General features: G+C 33.6%; 1 pseudogene; it reads left to right on the top strand.

Annotated features, from left to right (window-relative positions):
• The first annotated feature begins 2697 nt into the window (after nt 1-2697).
• Nucleotides 2698-6862, top strand: LOC113176968 (small ribosomal subunit protein uS13 pseudogene; annotated as a pseudogene).
• The last annotated feature ends 8315 nt before the right edge of the window (nt 6863-15177 follow it).

Below are 15177 nucleotides of genomic sequence, written 5' to 3'. Positions count from 1 at the left end.
AGTTTTTAAGTACCATATAAAAGCTGATGATTCCAAAATATCTATTTCTCCATCATTATATATATATATATATATATATATATATATATATATATATATATACACACACACACACACATATACACACACACACACACACACACTTTCTAAGCATATTTAGGAACTTGACATATAGTTGTCATATAGGAATTTGTCATATAGTTCCAAAATTTAACTTGACACCTTCCACTTTCAAGAAACAAGACACACCAAACAAATAAACTACAATAATCCTGCCCATTTTCTATTGATTATCATGTAGTTCTCATTGTAATCCACCTAACACCCAAGAAACTGTGGACTTTATTGACGGCTGTGTCTGTAATGATTTTTTTTTTCATGTCATTCATGCCTGTGTGTGGTCAACTCCTACTTCTATAAGGTATTTCATAAATGCCTGATTGACTTGAAGGCTAAATCATAAAGAGGGTTACAGTTTTCTATCTGTCCTTCTTCTTGAATTACTGGTTGTAGGGAAAGCCAGATGCCATATCACGGAGACATTCAAGCAACCTTATAAAAATGTTCATTGGCAAGGACATTATTTCTCCTGCCACAGCAAACAAGGAACTTAGTTAGGTCTCTTGCCAGCCTCCATGTGAGTGAGTTACCCAGATAGCAGATCCTCCAACCATTATCAGGCCAGCTAACATGCAGCACTAGCTGACATTAACATATAAGAATACCTGAGCCAGAACCATCCAGGTAAGTTGCCCCAGAATCCAAACCCATGGAAACTGTGTAAGATAATAAATATTTATTGTTGTTTGCAGCTGCAGAGGTAATTTACTATGATAACAAATACAACTACTCTGTTTCTCTTACTTCCTGTGAATCACCATATTCTGCCAATTTTGTTGCTCAAACATTTCTGGAATCTACCCTTTCATTTTCAAATGTCGTTTTTCTATTTAAGTCCTTCTCAACTCTAGCTTGCATTATTATTTCAGCGACCCTCAAAATGATCTCTTTTTTATTGTGAGGTTTTTCAAATCCATTCCCCCAACCCTACTCGCAAAGTGGTTTATATGAAATTAAAATTACCTATGCCTCATATACTTAAAAAACTTTTAATTATTCTTTTTCTTCAACAAAATATAATACTTATCTTACCATGATGTAAAATGTTTTAGGTAAACTGAAACCTTTTCATTATTTCTTCTTTCCAGTTTTATTTCTTACTACTGCTCACCACTCATTTTGTGCAATTGAATTATTGGACTGCTTTTGGACCTCGATAGCAAGCAACTTCATATCTCTTTATCATTTGTCCTAAGTTTCCTTTTCGTAGAAAACTTGTCTTTTCCTTACTCTTTCATTATTGAATTTTGAGACCTAAATCAGGAGCCATTTCCTCTAGATAGACTTCCATAACTCTTGGAGTTCAGATTAAATATCCTTCTTTTGTTAACCTATATGAGGATTTGCATTCTTCTATCATAACATTTACCATATCATAATAAAATTCTTAGGCATCCATTTCCCCCACTACTCTATGTGGAAGAACAAAGCTTCACATTGGTTTTAAATTGGCTCCATGATTTATTTTACTTGTAGTTTGCAAATCTGTGAAAGCAAGAGACAGACCTAGAGGTTTTCTGAATAGCAGAAGTTGAGAGAATGAGAAGAATATAGACAGACTTGGATATGGAAATATTTGTAGATCAAAATAATATAAGGCAAATGAGTTATTTTGCTTGCTAAGTAAACAATTTACATTTCTAAAAGAAACATTGTAAAATATAAGTAAATGAATGTAACAAATATAATTTGCAAGACTGTATGGATAAACCATCACATTTATAACTCTGACTTTTTTAATATTTAGTTTTTAGTTGTAGTTGGACACAATACCTTTATTTTATTTATTTATTTTTATGTGGTGCTAAGGATCGAACCCAGGGCCTCACATGTGCTAGGCGAGTGCTCTACTGCTGCGCCACAACCCCAGCTCCTAACTTCTTTTTACTACTTATCTTTTTTTTAAAAAAATATTTTATTAGTTGTTGATGAACCTTTATTTATTTATATGCTGTGCTGAGAATTGAACCCAATGCCTCACACATGCTAGGCAAGAGCTCTACCACTGAGCCACAACCCCAGCCTCTTGTGGTCTTTAAAAAAAAGTCATTGTATGTACTTAATGTGTATAATATGATATTTTCATATACATATAGTTAGTGAAATGGTCACTACAGTCATAAAAATTAATATAGCCATCATCCTATATATTTTTGTGTCAAGAGTACCTAAAATCTACTCTTGTAGCAAAAAACCCTGAATTTGTAGAATAAGAATTTGAAACCAGGTAGTCTGTTTCTAGAACCTAGAATTTTAATCATTAATTATACTGAATTTTAATTAAAATTTTGTTCTGAGATAATTATATATTCACATGCAGGTATAACAAACAATACAGAGAGACCTGGTGTATACTTTATCATGTTTCCCCAATGATGACATCTTGTAAAATGTTAGTACTATATATCTGTCAAAAAAGATATCAGTATTAACTCAGTGAAGATATATTGTTCCATCACCATCGGGATCCTTTGTATTGCCTTTATACCAAGTATGCCTCATTCCTGGCCCCTGAAAATTATTAGTCTGGTTGCCAATTCTCAAACATCTTATATCAAGAAAGTTATTTATACCAAAATGCCATGGTAGGAATTGTACCATAGTTTGTTTAGCCATTCATCCCTTGAGGGATATTTTGTTGTTTCCAATTTGGACTAATAAAATAAAGCCACTACAATCAGTCTATTAGCATAAAACTTTGGATGTGAACATGAATTTTTATTTGTATGAGATAAATTCCCATGAGTGCATAATTAGTTTTACAAGAATCATTTATTTTTTACTGTTGAACTTTGTGAGTTTATATGTTATATATACTAGTTCCTTGTTGGATAGCTTTTCATCCTCTTAACAGGATCTTTTGCAGAGCAAAGTTTTTATTTTTATGAGGTCCAATTTATCAATATTTCCTCTTAAGAATCATACTTTTGGTCGAAGGTCTAAGAACTTTTCACATAACCCAGTACCCAAAGATTTTCCTGTATGTTATTTCAAAAGTTTTAAAATTTTACCTTTAACATTTAAGTTAATTCTTAAATAAGAAGTGAAGTTTAGGTCAAGATTTTTTTTCTTTAATGTAGGGATGTCCAGTTGATTTTTTTTTTAACATGGTATGTCCAATTGCTATGGCAGTGTGTGTTGAAAAGGTTATACTTTTTCCATTGAATTAGTTTTGCACCTTTGTCAAAAATTAGTAGGGCACATTGTGAAGGTCTGCCTCTGGGTCTTCATTCTGTTCCTCCACCAACACTACATTGTCATTATTATCATAGTTATGCAGTAAACCTTAATATTGGGTAAAAAATATTTTTCCCATTTTATTCTTTTGGAAGATTGTTTTAGCTATTACAGGCTTGTGCCATGCCATATAAATTTTAGAATAAGCTTTTTCTGTGTCTACAAAAAACTGCTGAAATTTTCAAAGTAATTAAGGCAAACCTACAGATCTATAGACCAATTTGGGAGGAACTCATATCTTCACTATTTTAAGTTTTCCAATGCATTTACACAGTGTATTTCTGGATTTATTTAGGACTTTTCTGGTTTGTGTCATCAGTATTTGTAAGATATTATAAATATTTTGTGGAGATGATGATCATCATTCCTCTCTGCCTTATCTGAATCACTTCAAAATCCAGGTTACTGATCACTCTGTTCTTGCCATATTACATAATAGCTATAGTAGCACTCACTTAGCCTGAGCCTCAAAATTGTAACACATTTCATAATTCTTACATAAAGTTTCTTTAAAAGGAATATACACATTTATTTTAACAGTCACACACGTGGGCAAGCATAGTTCACTAAAAAGTCTGCAAATACCTATCAGTGGAATCATGGACATTAAGAAACACACAAATACTCTTCCATTCATTCAGCTATGACTACTAGATAAACAGATATAATATTCATTGTATGCATACTGACCCCCTATTTGTTAATTTCTTCTCTTATTATTGACATTTAGGTAGTTGCATTTTTTTTTTTTGTAGTTTGGTGGCAGAGCACTTCCCTAGCATGTGCAAGGCCCTGAGTTCAATACTTCATATCAAAATAAAAAAGGTTTAAAAATCCCCAACTTTTCTTAATTTTATTTACAGACAGAGTCTCATGAAGTTGCTTAGGGCCCCACTAAATTGCTGAGACTGGCTTTGAACTTGCACTCCTCCAGCTTTAGCCTCCCAAACTATTGGGATTACAGGTGTGTGCCACCATGCCTGGCTTCAAATTTTTACTCTTATGAGAAATTGTCAATAAATATAATCATGTACATCTCCTTTTCATGACAGAAGGAATCCCTCTACGTACTCAGATTATGACATTTTCAATAACCAGTCATTGCTAAAAAGTACCTCAATGGACAAAATAATTACATCGATATGCATATTTATTGACATTCTATGAATGATCTTAACCTACATGAGGCTTTTCACACTTTTTAGTTGTTGCCAGAACTTCAGAAGGATATGAAGTAGTATCTAGTTGTTTAATGTGCACTTTCCAAATTTTTAATAAAAATGCTTATTTTATATTAAATTAAAATTTCACATTCTGTGAAGTTCTTTTCTATATCCTAATTGCTTTTTTTAAAGTTAATTATATTATAGGTGTTATTTGCTTTGATACCCCTAAGAGAAGTATTGAAGATACTATCTTTTAAATATGATATAAAACTTTATGGATTCTGCTAAAACTGGCATTTTTTCAATATTATATATTTGAGGTTCATCTATTTTGATACATATGGCTCAATTACATATTTCATATTTTTTAATCTTTTTTATTTTGGTATGAAGTATTGAACTCAGGGTCTTGCACATGCTAGAGAAATGCTCTGCCACCAAAACTACAACCCCAGCCCACTGTTTCACATTATATAAAAATAATACCTTTTATATCCATTAATCTATTAATAGACATTTACATTAAATTGTTTCTGACTAGTTCCTTACAAACAATGCTCTAATAAACATGTTTCCTCATGTGTCCTTGGGAAAATTTGTAAGAGCTCCCCAAGGAGACAAATATTAACCTATGGCCTGTAGGCATTATGACAGGGAGAATATTAAGATGTCTCCTCAGTTTCCCATTCCCTGGAGTATATATACCTCCCAGTTACTCAATCAAACACTAATTTACATATTGCTGTGAACAGATGTTACAGATGTCATTAAGTCCCCAAATCAGTTGACCAAGTGCTCTCTTGAAAATCAGTCAATTGAGTGTGTTGTAATTGACTGTGGTCCCTGCAATTTCTACTCCTATGAAAATAATTGTAGATTTTGATCCTTCTTACCCTTACCTTTGCTAAAAAAGTTCTAACTTGTGTATAGGCCTCTAAATCTTCTTTACTAGAAATGCAGAATGGATTTTATCTGATTGCTGCTGTTACAAGTTCTCCTACATTATTTTTCTGTTTTCTGAATTTCCATATAGCATCTCATTCCTGTTGTAAATAGGATATGGTTCTGAGTATTGTATTATTACAGAAAAAAATTCCATTTTTTTATCTCTGCCTTTTACACCATATGTCATCTATTTTTTTAAGAGACAGTGAGAGTGAGAGAGAGGGAGAGAAAGAGAGAGAGAATTTTTAATATTTATTTTTTAGTTTTTTCGGCGGACACAACATCTTTGTTTGTATGTGGTGCTGAGGATCGAACCCGGGCGCACGCATGCCAGGCGAGTGCGCTACCGCTTGAGCCACATCCCCAGCCCTATGTCATCTATTTTTAAACCAGCTTTTTAAACAAAAACTAAACTAGTATATTTTTAGAAATACAGAAATAAAATGATTTTGAGATGAGTTCACTATATATCTTTATTTATTTATTTGTCATTGTTCTGAGGATTGAACCTATGGCACTTTACCACTGAGTCACATTCTCAGTTCTATATATACACACACATATATGGAACATATACACACACATATATTTTTAAGACATGGTCCCATTAAGTTGCTGAGGCTGGCCTTGAACTTGTGATCTTCCTGCCTCAATTTCCCAAACCACTGGGATTTCAGGCATGCACTACAGCCCTCAGTTCACTACACATAGTTCCTATTGTTACTAAAAAGACACAGTACACAATGACCTGCGTCATAATAATTGTCTTCTCTGAATAGCAGCATATGTGTCCTAATGAATATTGGAAACAGGATTTGATCCAACCTTCATGGGTACATTAAGTTTAAACATTTTTAAGAAAGACCTGAAATCCTTCTGTAAAGTAATTAATCTATTCTATTCCACAGGAGGCCTGCAGGCTACCAATCTGCTGCTGCCATATCTATAGTGATTCCTTAGAAGTTCCAGCACATTTTGCAAGTACTCAGCACAAATTTCAATGGGTGGCAGAAAAGAGCCTTTGCCATCATTGCCATTAAGGGTGTGGGGCAAAGATATGCTCATATGGTGTTGAGGAAAGCAGATATTGTCCGTACCAAGGGGCTGGAGAACTCACTGAGAATGAAGTTGAACACGTAATAATAATTATGCAGAATCCATGAAACTACAAGATCCCAGACTGGTTCTTGAAAATATGTAAGTATGTAAAGGATGAAAAATACAGCCAGGTTCCAGCCAGGGGTCTAAACAACAAGCTTGGGGAAGACCTAGAGCAACTAGAAGATTAGGGCCCAGAGTGGGCTGTGCCACTTCTGGGACTTCATGTCTGAGTCCAGCATACCAAGAACACTGGGCACTGTGGCTATACTGTGGATGTGTCCAAAAAGAAATGAGTCGGTAGGCTTTTTCTGTTAATAAACAGTTTATATACTAAAAAAAAAAAAAAAAGATTCATCTTGGAATTCCTCTTTCTTTTTTCATCTCTCTCTCTTTTTGCCCTCACCTTCTACTTCTTCTTCTTATATGTCAATTATTAATTTTTCAAATATGCAAAATGAGTCATTTGTAAACTTGGGAGACATATATATCTACATTATAGTCAGCCAAGCACAGAAGGCTCCTTTCAATAGCTTTTGGTATTGATCTTATTTATTGGGAATGAGATGAATAAATTTGCCTAAGAGCTAATGAGAAACATGGGAGGAAAGGGTTGAAACACTTGTAACATCCCATTGGAGTTCAAACATTATTAGAAATTCAGTGCTAATTTGTGTTGATTTTAGATAAGATCTACTGACACAAAAGGTCAGCAAGCACACCCACATATGTGTCATTAAAAATGGGTGAAAGACTTGGAGATCCGGACTCTGTATTATGAGAAGAACTCAAGAAGCAGAAGTAAGGTTCTTGTTGACATAAACATTTGAGGTTGTAGCATTTGATTTGATTCCAAGTTCAAGGAGGTCACATGTGCTCCATAAATTTTAAATAAAGCAACATATATGAATTATTTCTATGGCTCTGACTAGAAGTCAGTTAGTTATTTATCCTAAATTACTCCTCCAACCACACCAGGGGAAAATTTTTCTTTCATTTGTTCAGTTACAATGTGTGGATTTGTTTTGGGCTTCTATTCACTGCAAAGCACAAACTCCCAAATGATTGACTCCCTACCCCCACCCTTCCATCTTTAAAGAGTCTTCTTATCATTATAATAAAAGATCTTCTATGCAAATTAAAACTACACTGAGATTTCATCTCACTCCAGTCAGAATGTCAATGATCAAGTGTTGGAATAAGTTTCATTCACAGCTAGCAGCTACTAGCAGCTTGGAAGTGCTTGAAATATTCACCTTCCTTCAGGTCTGACTGGAGTGCCTGCAGGATGGGGTGAAACCACATCCTCAGCACTTGTGGTTAGCATTGCCAAACTGCCCAGCCAAGAAACAGAGTCAGGGGCTTCAGGGCATGAAACCCCTGACTCAGTAAGGGCTAAAGACCCTTCCAGATTGCTTTCTGCCAGGACAGCAATATTTAGAGTTTCCTCACAGTGTGGTTACATTAGGCAGAAGATGATTGGCTTATGGATATTGTCTTGCTTATGTATGATTGACAGGCACGCCCCACTCAAACCCTATAACTGTTGTGTGCATTCCAAAAATAAACTGAACTACTGGACTATGACCTGAGGCGGGTCTCCAGCCAGTTCTCTCAACAGCTTCCAGAGTCTGTGTGTTGATTCTGCATCTCTACATCCCCCACCGCCCAGCCCCTCGACAAGGTAGCCGAGTGACCATTGATCACGAAGGGACTAGGAACACTTTCAATCAAGAATATAAGCAACAATAAATGTGGGGAAAAGGATATACTGATATGTTGCTGGTGGAACTGCAAATTAGTGTAACCACTCTGGAAAGCAGTATGAAGATTCCTCAAAAACTAGGAATGAAATCACCATTTGGCCCAGTTATACCACTCTTCAGTGTATATCCAAAGGAATTGAACTTAGCATACTACAGTGACACAGCCACATCACTGTTTATAGCAGCTTAAGTCACAATAGCTAAGCTATGGAACCAACCTAGGTGCCCTTAAAAATGAATGAATAAAGAAAATGTGGTATATATAGAGAAAAGAATATTATTCAGCCATAAAAAAACAATGACTATGACATTTTCCAGTAAACAGATGGATCTGGAGACTATCATGCTAAGTGAAATAAGCCAATTCCAAAAAAACAAAAACAAAAAAACAAAGGTTGAATGTTCTCTCTGATACATGGATGCTAACACACAAAAAGGGTGTAGGGGAGGAGAAGAATAAAAGTTCAGTGGATTAGACAAAGGGGAATGAAGGAAAGGGAGCAGGATAGGAATAGGAAAATCAGTGGAATGTATTTGATAAAACTTTCTTATGTACATATATGAATACACCACAATCAATCTCCACATCCTGTACTGAGATCCTAATTAGAATAAGACATAACCCATGTTTGTATAATATGTCAAAATATACTCTACTGTCATGTATATCTAAAAAGAACAAATAAAAATTTTAAAAAGCTCTTCTATAAAACTGCAGTAATTCAAATAGCTTTATAACTTAGAACTATTTTCTGTGTTCTCTATATACTTTATAACTCCCTGAGGGTCACCCCAACATTGATTTATCCAAATAGGTAGTGTCTTCCAAGAGCATTAAAATAAATTAATTCTCAATCCAGAATTTGGGGATTCTATTCCATCATCGATGTACTTTATTGGGTTGGAATTATTGTAAAAATATTTATATATTTATATTTCTGAATTCATGGAAAACTATAAAATATTAACTCTGTTGGAAATACTTCATTTTCTGACATTGTTTATTAACAGACCATCTGTGTATCATAGTAGTGCACTTAATCAAGGCAATCAAACCTTTTTAATATAAACAAATAGAGAAAGTAATTAGGCCAAGCTCTTTTGCTCAGTTTTTCTTCAATCATTTCAAAATACTTATTTATGGAGATCCTTACTGGCTTAGTTTCCTTATGTTGCTATAACTAAATACTATAGACTGGGTAATTTGCAAATCATAGGAAGTATTTCTTGTAGTTCTGGAATCTGAAAATATCCATCCATTCAATATCTATCCATTCTCTGGCAGATTTGATGTCCTGTAAGATTTCACTCTGTACTTCCAAGATGAAGCCTATTACTGTGTCCTCTGGTGGGGAAGAACACTGTCTTCATATGGCAGAAGGAACAAAGAGAATAAAAGGGATGGATTTTCTCCTTGTTAAGTTTGTTTTAGAAGGGCAACAATCTCATTTAGAAGGGCAACAATCCCATCTACAAGGACTGAGTTCTGATGGCCTAATCATCTCTACCTGTTTATATTGTTGCACTGGGGATTACACCTCAACATGGATTTGGGCAGGGGACACAAACATTTAAACCAAAGCATTCTACTTACATATGTTTACAACATCATCAATTAAAAAACTTAGAGCTATTTTTGAAATGGAACTTATATAAAAATTTTCCCAAGTTTTCTTAATATTAGTCTTTTATATAGTCAAGATATATTTTCTTGACATGCATTTTATTTTAAATATCATACTTTCACAATTTGGTCTATAATGCACAATTCCTAGAGAACTCCCTCAAAATTTAAAAACTGATTTTATTTGAGCTCATCATATTTTCATAATCCCTACCTACCTTGCAAAACTCTGCATTCTAGGTTTCGATTTTAAAACATCATAGCACAATTTTAAAGTGATATTCCTCAACATACCATACAGTCAAAATTTCTTTTGCCTTTTATTATGGGTATTTTCCTATCTCATATTTTCTTTGGTATAGAGAGAAACAAATAATTTGAAATCTAAAACATATTTAGAAGTATTATGTCAAGAATTGACAATTTTTTAAATACAATGCTGGCATATTTTCTTCATAACCACCTGAAAATAAAAGGCATTTGGTAATTGCTGAATTGAATTATATCTTCCTTATTATCATATATAGCTCTATATCTAAGATGATCCCCAACAAATCATGGAGGCATCTTTCTACACTCAGTAGGAATAAATAGAATGAAATGTGCACTTAAGTTATTAGTAAACACATGTATATTTGTTTCCAAAAAAGCTTAAAATTTTGTATTAAAACCACCAAAGATATTAATATTTCAGCTTAAAAAATAAAGAGGACATTAACACAATGACAAATTATAGTCTATACAATCAATTTTAATTTGGTAGACCGAAGTCAAGCTTTTCAGATAAATGAGAAATGTTTTACTAAAAATTAATATATACTATGTACTCTGAAAAAAAATCACAGGTAGTTATTACATTGTTGTAGGCCTTCATTATGAACATAAGTTATTGCAGCCCAGATTACATGATGAGCTCATAAAGAGATGATTATCTAGTTGTGTTTATAATGCTACAAATACTCAGAGCATTTTAGTTTATTCTCAATGCTAAATCAAAGATGAAGTACCTAGATAGAGTTTTCCTTTATACAATTAATATGAGAAAATTCAGGCTGAAGGACATGAAGAATATTATGAAGAAATTATGAAGAACATAATTTCCAAAGGTCACACAGCTTGAATATGCCTGACTGGACTTGAATCTACATATTCTGAGTCCAGAGACTCCTCTTTCTAAGACTGTATATAACTGTTGCTTCTAGAATTTTTGTATTTAGGACTACACCTATAGACAATACCTTCTTCACCCTCACTGCCTGTGACCAGACCCATTCCTTCTTCACGTGTACTGTGTCAATTTGCTTTCATTTGAGGTTATAAATGTGACTCTGACCCTGAACAGATTTAGAACAGATTTTTATTTCTATTCTTATCACACAGGGGTGAGATTTAAGAATGTGTTTAAATACTTGTTCAATTAAATGTGCCCAAACAAATAATGTAAAATTAGAAACTCTTCAAATGGACAGTAATTCCAAGGAAACACAGAGCAAGTCACATTGCAAAGTCAAAAGTGCAAAGACTCAAAAGTATCTGATTTAAAATTTAATCTTTTATTGAGTTTGTAATGGAATTAGTTCGCCACTTCTTTTTTTTTCCTGCATTGTTTTCTCTCCACCTCTGACTACATAGTCATAACTTCAGCTATTCCATACATATATTCAGACATTCAGTCTACAGGACATGTCAGTGAACCTCCTTAAATAAGCCAGGTATTCTTAAAGACAATTTTCCCAAAGAAGGGTCAGAATTTCAACAGGAATAATTACACTTAACGGTGGTTCTCTAATGGATGCTCCTTAAATCCCAGGTGACATTTGACAATATCTGAAGATATTGTGTTGCCCTAAGTTGGGGATATTGATGTTTCTGTCATCCAAGAGACAAATAAAGGTTAGGAGTAATACACAGAACACCTCCCCTACACATACCAAAGAACTGTCTGATCCAAAATATCAATAATGCTGATATTGGAAATTCTCATTTGGTAGGCCTGGAGCCCATTTTCTGAAAGGCTAATATAATGAAATGTGTAATGTGTAATGAACCACCTAGCAAGCTCTGCTCCATTGGCAATAAGATTGATTTTTGACTGATCCAATCTAGTGCACTGTCTAGTAGTCACTATTCACCTGTGATAATTACCATTTGCATCAAAATTATTAGTGAATAATTTAAAAATTCCAGTTCCTTGGTCTCACTAGCAGATATCAAGTACTTGATAGTCACATGCAGCTCGAGTGTACTACACTGCAACAGTTCTATAGATGCAGAAATGTCTATTGGATAATACTAATCTAGAGACTCCCATACAAACACAATGCAAGTAGAATATATCATAGATACAGCAATATTTTATGTGTGTGGAAGAGTTGATGCAGTGTGGAGAGGTTATCTCTTCTGTAATTTATTACTTTAAATGATCCCTCATGTACCTACTTCAGTATCCAGGGGAGGCAACAAACTGAGCAGGATAGCTAAAAAAAATATTAAAATTATATACAACATAATATGTACATATTTATTCAATACTCATATAAATCATGAAATATATCATGGGTTTAAGATAACAGGCTCTATTTCCTTCTTAATCAATGAATTGGGATGATAATTAAGCAGTTGATCTCCTCTTCGGAGTGTCAAAAACTACTTTCTGCCGGGTGCTGTCGACTGTAATCCCAGCGGCTCTGGAGGCTGAAGCAGGAGGATCAAGAGTTCAAAACAGCTTCAGCAATTTATTGAGGCACTAAGCAACTGAGTGAGACCCTGTCTTTAAATAAAATACAAAATAGGGCTGGGGGGTGTGGCTCAGGGATTAAGTGTCCCTGAGTTCAATCCCCGGTACCAAAATACGGCTACTTTGAGCTGATACCATAAGATCTGCAGTGAGATATACACAATATTTATGATGTATTTTAATATTTATAGTTATTATGTTTTCAATATATTTATGTTTAAAATATATTTACATATGTATATTTATATGTATATATGCATGTGTATTTGTAAATACATACAAGGTCTCTAAATAATATTTTCATTTTAATCTCAAGGGCTACTCTTCCCTCACATCAGCAGTATGGGTTCTAATTTTGCCTTTTTCTCTGGACCAAGATGAGTGTCCGGTTTCATTTGCTGATAACAGCATTTTAAAGCATTGGTCACACATATTTATTTAAAATGACCTGTCCCAGTAGCCTGAGAATCTAAGGAGAAAATGACTATTCAAAGTTGTTTTCTTTGTTGTCATTTCTATAGCCTAGTGCCTGACCAAGAGTAAATATTAAATAATAATTATCTTATATGTATCAACTCCATATCATAAATATTTTGCATGTTCAGAAACTGATGGGTAAATTCCCTTCTCCTTCTCCTTCTCCTTCTCCTTCTCCTTCTCCTTCTCCTTCTCCTTCTCCTTCTCCTTCTCCTTCTCCTTCTCCTTCTCCTTCTCCTTCTCCTTCTCCTTCTCCTTCTCCTCCTCCTCCTCCTCCTCCTCCTCCTCCTCCTCCTCCTCCTCCTCCTCCTCCTCCTTCTTCTTCTTCTTCTTCTTCTTCTTCTTCTTCTTTTGGTTCAAAGATTGAACCCAGGGGTTCTTAACCACTGAGCCACATTCCAAGCCATATATATATTTAAATTTAGAGACCAGGTCTCACTAATTGCATAGGGCCTCACTAAATTGCTGAGGCTGGCTTTGAACCTGTAATCCCCAAACCGCTGGGATTACAGATGTGCACCACAATGCCTGGCTATGTAAATTCTCTCCTTAAGAAAATATTATAAATATACTCCTTGATCTTTAAATAATATATATGTTCAAAATAATTCACAGCAAAGTGGAACATTTTATTAATTGTGAGCATGGATCTTTCTCTCTTTTATATGGATTGCATTTCACAATGAAGAGAAACATACTTCAAAACAAAACATTTTATACATAAAATGATATGATCTAGGGGCTAGGGTTGTGGCTCAGTGTTAGCGCACTTGCCTAGCATGAGTGAGACACTGGGTTCGATTCTCAGCACCACATATAAACAAATAAATGAATAAAGGTCCAACAATAACTAATAAAAATTTTTAAAAATGATATAATCTAAATATTCCATATCAGCTGTATTTTTTTTCCAAGAACCAGATTTGGAAGTTTTGTTTTAAAGAACAATCAAAAAATATCAGGCCAATAATGTTGCTGTCTATTTCCATTTATGGTGGAAAGAAAAAAAAAACTACTAAATTAAAAAATATATATTGGTACAATTAATAATGAAAATAGGGATATAAATGAAACAAAATAATTAAAATGGTATTATTCTGTTCAAATATAGTAAAACTAAAATATATCAATACCTAATATATGTTAGATCATTTATATATTGTATTTAATTAATTAAAAACACTTAGTGACTGAATGTTATCACTCTGAGAAGGATAGGTAGCAAATATTAACAGAAACCAAGAAAATAGAGAATGACAGTTTGATTCATAGCACTAAAACCAAATTCTACCCTTAATTTTGAACTGCAATTTTCCCAGCTGAAATTCTTCACATATTTAGCAACCTTGATCTGTTTGTAATTTATTTTCACACTCACAGGAGCTGATTCTTAAAATTTCTGTACTATGTATTGTTTCACAACATCACTTTTACATCCTCTGCCAATTAAGATTTATTTATATAAGGGTTTCATAAAATAATGATGATACAAAGAATGAATGATACTTAACTTTGCCCTTTTGTCTTCCTAATGGGTATATTGCATTACCATGGTGTTCAAATCTGCATCAAATCTTATAATCCCATATTATTTGGCTGTAAATGTTTTGGAATCATTCAATTTTTTTTAAAAACCACTATTTTTAAAAAAAATTCAATCATTTCAGGATTATTCCTGAAATGCCTGTTATGAAAATTGATTAAAGACCAAACTGTCCTTCAGAAAATAGGCCCACCCAAATTATTTTAGGTGGTCAATTATTTTTTCAATTTTACACATACATACATATATATACACACAAACATATTCATTTTGAAAAGTATATCTTTATTAAATAAGGTTTCCATTATCATAGCATACCATATTGTATGTTGAGTTTATATTTTTATAAATCAAGAATTATGGTATAATGTTTTATTTTTAATAAATAAATTATATAATATGCTAATTTTAAGTTTTGGATAAAATCACAATATTATTATACTAACTAATCTCTCACTGTGTAA

This window comes from Urocitellus parryii, chromosome X (genome assembly GCF_045843805.1).
Source record: "Urocitellus parryii isolate mUroPar1 chromosome X, mUroPar1.hap1, whole genome shotgun sequence".
In the NCBI taxonomy this organism is placed as follows: domain Eukaryota; kingdom Metazoa; phylum Chordata; class Mammalia; order Rodentia; family Sciuridae; genus Urocitellus; species Urocitellus parryii.
This window is presented reverse-complemented; position numbering and strand designations above follow the sequence as displayed.